This window comes from Stomoxys calcitrans, chromosome 3 (assembly GCF_963082655.1).
Source record: "Stomoxys calcitrans chromosome 3, idStoCalc2.1, whole genome shotgun sequence".
Taxonomy (NCBI): domain Eukaryota; kingdom Metazoa; phylum Arthropoda; class Insecta; order Diptera; family Muscidae; genus Stomoxys; species Stomoxys calcitrans.
The window spans coordinates 63,859,044-63,867,378 of NC_081554.1; the positions used below are offsets into that span (position 1 = coordinate 63,859,044).

The following is an 8,335-nucleotide window of genomic DNA, read 5'->3' on the forward strand; positions in this document are numbered from 1 at the left end:
CCACTACCATAGGATGGGGTTGTACTAATCTAGTCATTCCGTTTGTTGCACCTCGAAGTATTGATCTGCGATTTCAAAACGTACGGGCGAAATTTCAGCCAAATCGAACATAAATTGCGGCTTCCAGGGGCTCAAGAAGTCAAATCGGGAGATCGGTCTATATGAAAGCTATATCATGTTTTTGACCGATTTGAACCATACTGAGCGCAGTTGTTGGTAGTCATAACAGAACGCTTTGTTCAAAACTTCACCCAAATCGGACAAAAATTGCGGCTTCCAGGGGCTCATTAAATCATATCGGGAGATCGGTTTATAGAGCGATTTGGACCGTACTAAACACAGTTATTGGAAATCATAACAAAACTCCTCGTGCAAAATTTCAGCCAAATTGGATGAGAATTGCGCCCTCCAACTGCTGAAGAAGTCAAGATCCAAGATCAGTTTATATGGCAGCTATACCAGGTTATCAACCGATTTCAATCATACTTAGCACAGTTGTTGGAAGTGACACCAAAACATAACGTGCATTTTCATTTCAGTCAGATCGGACTAGAATTGCATCCTCCAGAGGCTCAAGAAGTCAAGACACAAGATCGGTTTATATGACAGATATATTAAAACATGGACCGATTTACAATAACAATCAACCTACACTAGTAAAAAATATTCAAGTGCCTAGTTTTACTTCTTCGATTAGCGTGCTTTCGACAGACAGACGGACGGACAAGACTAGTTCGTCTTAAAATGACATGACGCTGAGTCGCATATTTCGAGGTGTTGCAAACAGAATGAGGAAATTAGTATACCCCCATTTTATGGTGGAGGGTAAATAAACGAAAAACGTGAATAAACACCCTCAAATGTAATAGATTTTGTCTTAATTTGAACGGAAGCATTCAGTAACATTAAACTCCGTAATACTCTACAAAATTTTACAATAGTTGTAGGAATATTATAACGATTTGTATAGTAAATCTTCACAATGCATCTTGATTGCAATTTACATCACTCTCTCCCCATTTATTTCTATTTTGACTAAGTGAATTTAGTTGCTTTATATCTTTGCCTTTTTATAATGACATTTTAATTTTTTTTTCTTCTTTTCGAAATTGTAACAAAAATAGATAGCCACACATTGATCGTTTAATGGGTCAGGCAATTCATTTGAGTTACAAGCAAATGAATAAAAACAAGAACGATATCAAATCAATTTGGATCAAATGCAAAAAGAAGACTCAAGACAAAAACAAATTTGTTATTGATGAGAAATTTTGCAAGGCTGAATTTTCATGCACCCAAATAATGGGGTGCAGGGCTATTGATAATATAATACCAACAATATGCTCATCTTAGAGTCTCCATCTGTTATCCAGAGGAGCTGAAGATCTCATGTCCGGAAGCAGGCAACAAATCGACTCCTTATTGCCGACATATGCGATGATGATATCTGGCTATGGTAAGTTGTTTGTCACTGATACTTCTATTCCGGTGTCAATCTAGCCAGTAGTCAACAAAAGGCTGATATGCAGAGGCTTCCATCATAGACTCCTTGTTCCGATCCAGGGGATAAAATTGGTTTCCCTTCATCTTAGCATGTCTTCTATTTGCTTATACCATCGGCCTTCTTTGGCAAAAACATAAAAATCACGAAAAGGAGATTTGGTGCGACTGATACTGAATACCAGTCGACCAGGCATACCAACACACAAGTAGGGTGCAATGTTCTTACAGAATTGCCAGGAACTCTTCCAGGTTGGGAATATGCTGGCTGGTATTGGGGGCCGATTTAAACTATTGGGTTGCCCAAAAAGTAATTGCGGATTTTTCATATAGTCGGCGTTGACAAATTTTTTCACAGCTTGTGACTCTGTAATTGCATTCTTTCTTCTGTCAGTTATCAGCTGTTACTTTTAGCTTGCTTTAGAAAAAAAGTGTAAAAAAAGTATATTTGATTAAAGTTCATTCTAAGTTTTATTAAAAATGCATTTACTTTCTTTTAAAAAATCCGCAATTACTTTTTGGGCAACCCAATAATATACAATAACTAACTTTATTTCAAATGAGTATGGGTCAATGGATCCTTGCATTATAACTTAGTAGAAAATAATTGCACCATGTTATAACCAGGACAACGGAGTCGGAATCTGAGTCGAAAAAATTTGCTCGACTCCGGCCAGTTGAGCTTTTTTATTGTTGCGTTTTTTTGAAATATTTATATACCCAAACCTAGGATAGGGTGTATATTCATTTCGTCATTTTTCGATTTGGCAACACTGTGCAGCCTTTGAAAACGAGGCCACGGTGCCGCAGAGGTTAGCCTATGTGCCTATGACGTCGAACGCCTGGGTTCAAATACCGTTCATCAGAAAATTTTCAGCGGTGATTATCCCCTTACAAATGTAGGCGACATTTCTGAGGTACTATGCCATGTAAAAACTTCTCCCCAAAGAGGTGTCGCATATCATTGAATCGGACAGCACTCGATAATATGTTAGAAGTTTGCCCCTTCTCCTTAATGGAATGGAAAAATTTGCAATTTTACCTTTGAAAACTTAGGTATTGCGCTGAAATTTTGAGCGTGCTAAGTTCAGCCGGCAATCCACCACCATGGAGTCTGCTAAAAATGTATACAAAATAAATTTAGTTGAAAGGGCATAATTTTATTCTACACACCAAACTTCTGTCAAAACAGAAAAAATTTAAGCTTCTAGAAACCTGATAAGGATGTTCGAGAGACTGGTTTACATGGGAGCTATATCAGGTTATAGACTGATTTAGACCGTATTTGGTAAAGTTGTAAGAAATCGGAATTAACACCGCATACAAAAATTCAGCCAAATCGGACAAAAATTGAGATTTCCAGGGGTATAAGAAATCAAATCGGGAAGCTTTATCAGTATAGAAACCGATTCGGACCGTACTTGGCGCAGTTATTAAAAGTCATCGCAATACATGCTCAATTTCAGCCACATCGGAGAAAAGTTGCGGCTTGTAAGGGCTCAAGAAGTGAAATCGGGAGATAGGTTATATGGCAGCTATATCAGGTTAGAAACCGATTCGATTCAATTTCAGCCAAACAGGACAAAAATTGCGGCTTCCAGGGGCTCAAGAAGTCAAATCGTAAGATCGTTGTTGAAAGTCATAACCAAACACTACATACAAAGCTTCAGCCAAATTGGGCAAAAAATGCGGCTTCCAGGGTCTCAAGAAGTCAAATCGGGAGACAAAAATTGCGGCTTCCAGGATCTCAAGAAGTCAAATCGGGAGATCGGTTTATATGAGAACTATATCTTTATCTGAACCGATATGGCCCATTTGCAATCCAAAATTTTAAGCGGCTAGTTTTATGCGTTCGACCGCTATCGTGACTTCGACAGACGGACAGACGGACATGGCTAGATTGACTCAGAACGTCGAGACGATCAAGAATATATATACTTTATGGGATCTTAGACGAATATTACGAGGTGTTACATACGGAATGACTAGATTAGTATACCCCCATCCTATGGTGGTGGGTATAATGAAATTGCTGCGTTTTGTTTCTTAGTTTGCTAGTCTGTTTCACAAAAGCACCCGGTGAAAATAGTGAACTACATTTTTTTTTTAATCTGAAGGGGGATGGGGCGAGGGGGGTGGGACCCTCCCCCTTACCACAATTTTCAAAAACGCCAGGTCTCGGAGATACGCGCACCGATTTAAGCCACATTTTGTATGCCTTGCCATGATATCCCAAAGACACGAAATTGGTGTAAAATGTTTGGGTGTAATAACCTGGGGGGACGCCCCATCACAAAACCCACCCGGGCGGACATGTTTACCGATTGGGACAATATGGGTTTTAAATGACAGGTATTTGAGAGTAGAGTACAAATTTGGTATACAAATTTCACCCTAAGTGTTCGGGGGGGTCCCCCACCCCCAAAGAACCCCCCAACAGAACACTTTCACCGCGTTGGGCAATATGGGTATCAAATGAAAGGTACTTAAATAAAATCTGATATAAAAATGTATTCGTTGGTATTTCCCCACACCCCAAGCCCCCCAGCAGGTCTTATTTACTACAATAATTGGGACAATATGGATATTAAATGAAAGGTATTTAAAAGTAGAGTAAGAATCTGATACGTATAAAAATTTATTTCTTCGTGTCTGAGGGGCCTCCCCACCCCCCAAACCCCTCAACCGGACATATTTGTGAAATGTATTTGGAAGTTGAGTACAAATCTGTTAAAAGAATTTAGGTAGACCCGCCAACATGAAAAACCCCCAAAACGGACATGAATGTCCGACGTCACAAAATGGATATCAAATAAAAGTTATTTGGGAGTTGACTACGAATTTTGTATACACATTTAACAGAGTCTGGGACAGTCCCTCCTGTTGACAGTCCCTAATGTTGATGTAAGGATTCAAGTATCTGGGTCACGTCCTATCGTTCAGCATGGACATGCATGGGACAATAAAGGACTGAAATAAATGCTCTTTTGAGTCCTAGCCCCCCTCGACGCTAGGACCGACTCTTTCCTCCACAACTAAACAAACAACTGTCATGTAGGACGACTGAGTTCATATTGTACACAAATGAAAGGATTTGTCAGAGGGCAACCCCCCTCCCACATCCCAACCAAAACAAAAAGGGATTAAAAATATACACAGGATCTTTAACAAGTAAAAAGGCGTTAAGTTCGGCCGGGCCGAACTTTGGATACCCACCACCTCGGGTATATATGTAAAGCACCTTTAATCAAAATTCGGTCTACATGGCAGCTATATCCAAATCTGGACCGATCTGTGCGATATTGCAGAAGTATGTCAAGGGGCTAAACATAACACACCGTCCCAAAATTTCGGCGACATCGGACAATAAATGAGCTTTTTATGGGCCCAAAACCTTAAATCAAGAAATCGGTCTATATGGCAGCTATATCCAAATCTGAACCGATCTGGGCCAAATTGAAGAAAGATGTCGAAGGGCCTAATACAATTTACTGTCCCGAATTTCATCAAATTCGGATAATAAATGTGGATTTTGTGGGCTTAAGACCCTAAATCGGAGGATCGGTCTATATGGCAGCTATATCCAAATCGGAACCGATCTGGGCCAAATTAACGAAGGAAGTCGAAGGGTCTAATACAACTCACTGCACCAAATTTCAGCGAAATCGGATAATAAATGTGGCTTTTATGGGCCTAAGACCCTAAATCGGAGGGTAGGTCTATATGGCAGCTATATCCAAATCTGAACCGATCTGGGCCAAATTAAAGAAGGATGTCGAAGGACCTAACACAACTCACTTTCCCAAACTTCAGCAAAATCGGATAATAAATGTGGCTTTTATGGGCCTAAGACCCTATATCAGAGGATCGGTCTATATGGCAGCTATATCCAAATCGGAACCGATTTGAGCCAAATTAACGAAGGAAGTCGAAGGGCCTAACACAACTCACTGCCCCAAATTTCAGCAAAATCGGATAACAAATGTGACTTTTATGGGCCTCAGACCCTAAATCGGCGGATCGGTCTATATGGCAGCTATATCCAAATCTGAACCGATCTGGACCAAATTAAAGGAGCATGTCGAAGAGCCTAACACAACTCACTGTCCCAAATATCAGCAAAATCGGATAATAAATGTGGCTTTTATGGGCCAAAGACCCTAAATCGGCGGATCGGTCTATATGGGGGCTATATGAAGATATAGTCCGATATAGCCCATCTTCGAACTTAACCTGCTTAAGGACAAAAAAAGAATCTGTGCAAAATTTCAGCTCAATATCTCAATTTTTAAAGACTGTAGCGTGATTTCAACAGACAGACGGACAGACGGACGGACATGGCTAGATCGTCTTAGATTTTTACGCTGATCAAGAATATATATACTTTATAGGGTCGGAAATGGATATTTCGATGTGTTGCAAACGGAATGACAAAATGAATATACCCCCATCCTTCGGTGGTGGGTATAAAAACGGACTATCCCAAGTGATAGCTTTGAAACTTTGATTTTGAAAGAAGATGACCAATACAAAAAAAAATTTTTAGTGTGAATCTGAACGAGACGAATGTCTTGATCACCAGCTTAAAAATGCATAAAGGAAAATCCATTTTCAAAATGCCTTTTTATGGTGCAGCGAGGCGCATTGAGCCAGCTACTATTATTGCAATGATTTCAAGTGCTGATTAGATCAAAAGGAAAAATTTCATAGTTTAGCATATGTATTTTGATTGTGGTTAAAATATGGATTATACACATAATACTTGCCTGTCTTTTTCCATCTTAGTAGAGTTCCTCTGCAGATATGTTCCATTCGATTTTTTAAGCTAAACTTTAAGGGGCCCTACATCATATCCTTCCATATATATATATATATATATATATATACAATTTACAAATGAATATTAAACTAAATTGCTGTCCTTTCACTTGGAAAGGGTTCATTTCATAAAAAATCATAGGTTTGTGTCTTGAAACTGAAAAAGCGGCATTACGGTAGTCAAGCAAAAATTTCAAACTTACACACAATGAACAAATAAACAAAAACATTCAATATAAACCATTGATAAGGAATACAACATGCAATCGCCATAGCTACAAAAACCATAATAATTTTCTTTATTTTTTCGTTTCAAAATACTCACATAGATCAGAATACCAACAAAAACGAAACAAGACTGAAGCTTCGCAGAGAGTTATATTAGATAGAGTGAGAGAGAGAGAGAGAGCGACAAAAGCTGAGTTTTAGAACTGTTCTGCACAAGACTTAAGACAAAGACAAAGCTGAGAGATGAAAGTACAAATCACCAACCAAAATTGTAAAGTGTACCAAAAATATCGAAATTGGTAAATTTGGAATTTGGTTTTCCTTCTTCTTTTGTTTTTTTTTTTTTTTTGTTTAAATGTTGGACATCACTTTTATGTTTAAGCCAAAAATTTTCCAGTTCATTCAATACAGCCCAGATTTTTGATTTCTCAATGTGGACGTTTTTTGTTTTTTAAGGTGCGTGCAATATCAAGGACGTAATCACGTAAGAAAAAAGCCAAAACACACCACAATTTCGAGGACGTAACGACAACGATAACGATAACTACGACGACGACGACGACGATATGCACTACGACGTACACAAAATTCACTGAGGAAATACAGAGACAAAACGATTTTGATGAAATCTTATCAAGACAACAGACTCTGACAAACTGACCGATGCTGGGATGGTCCAACGAGCAGGGATTTTTTTTTTCGAAAAGTATTTTTTGTTTTGTGTTTTGCTTTTATTCCGATTTGGTTTATTTAGAGGCGGCATTGTTAATGTTATTGGTACAAAATAATTATATTCGTCATTAAGTGACTACGAGAGTAATTTTATAGGTACACTGTAAAAATATATTCAATGTTTATAGCCAACAAAGTATTTGCTCTAATATTGAAGGGCGAGTTTAGGGAGCTTCTTCTATACCTTGGCCAAGTTTTGTGTAAATAAGAGCGCTACAAACGATTTTTTTTTAAATAAAATAAAAACGGGTTTGGATCAATGGTTTTCTTTATTCCTGTAAAAGTACGTTCGATGCCACGCCGATTACGAAATCTGAATCTCATCTCCCCCCCAAAGAAGGTAACATTAGAAGCTGTATCGTAGCCAGTGGGAATTTGAACCTTACTCTGATTTCTCTGATTTCGATGAAGACCTAACGCTAGTGGCCTTGGAGAGACCCCGCAAACCATTACTGGTCCTGACCTCCATGTACCTACCTTACGATGTGGACAAACCCCCCACAGACACAGTCCGGGCCCTGGTCGGTAGGAGGAGAAGGGGCAGTCTCTGGGGAAGCACGGATACCAATGAAAGAGGTGAGTCACTTTTTGATTACATTTTATCCACGGGCCTAGTTGCATGTAATAGGGGAAACCCTCCTACTTTCTACAATCGGTTCAGGGAAGAGGTTATAATAGTGACTCAGTGGAGGTTTTGGACTGGAAGGTTTCCATCGAGTGCTCCTTTTCGAATCACTATAGGATATTTTTTCGGGTCGGGCATGAGAGGGGAGGAGGTTACCATACAGAAACCTGAAGAGGACATACTGGGAGAGGTTCAGTGTACAGATGCAGAAATTTGGGCCCCCAAGGGGGCCTCTGGAGGACGCAACGGAACTGAAGACCGCAGTCGATCTTGTCAAGGGATGCCCGAACGAGGCCTTTTTTAAGGCATGCCCCGAAAGTGTACCGCCACTCATGGTGGTCACTGGAACTGAAGGTGCACAGGAGGGAGAGCAAAAGACTTTTTTATAAGAGAGAGAACACGGCAGAGGGCTGGGACGAGTATCGTGACGCC

At 39.5% G+C, this 8,335-nt stretch overlaps 1 protein-coding gene across 6 annotated transcripts in view; it reads right to left on the reverse strand.

Moving 5' to 3' along the window:
- Positions 1-6,927, reverse strand: part of LOC106082527 (CUGBP Elav-like family member 2) — a 632,612-nt gene extending 625,685 nt beyond the window's left edge. For 3 of the 6 annotated variants that reach the window (XR_009397811.1, XR_009397808.1, XM_013245088.2), the window contains exon 1: positions 6,644-6,927. The gene's annotated coding sequence lies outside the window, so the exon portion shown is untranslated. The remainder of the gene's footprint in view (positions 1-6,643) is intronic. The other 3 variants (XR_009397814.1, XR_009397813.1, XR_009397812.1) reach the window with 2 other exon arrangements.
- Between the last annotated feature and the right edge of the window lie 1,408 nt (positions 6,928-8,335).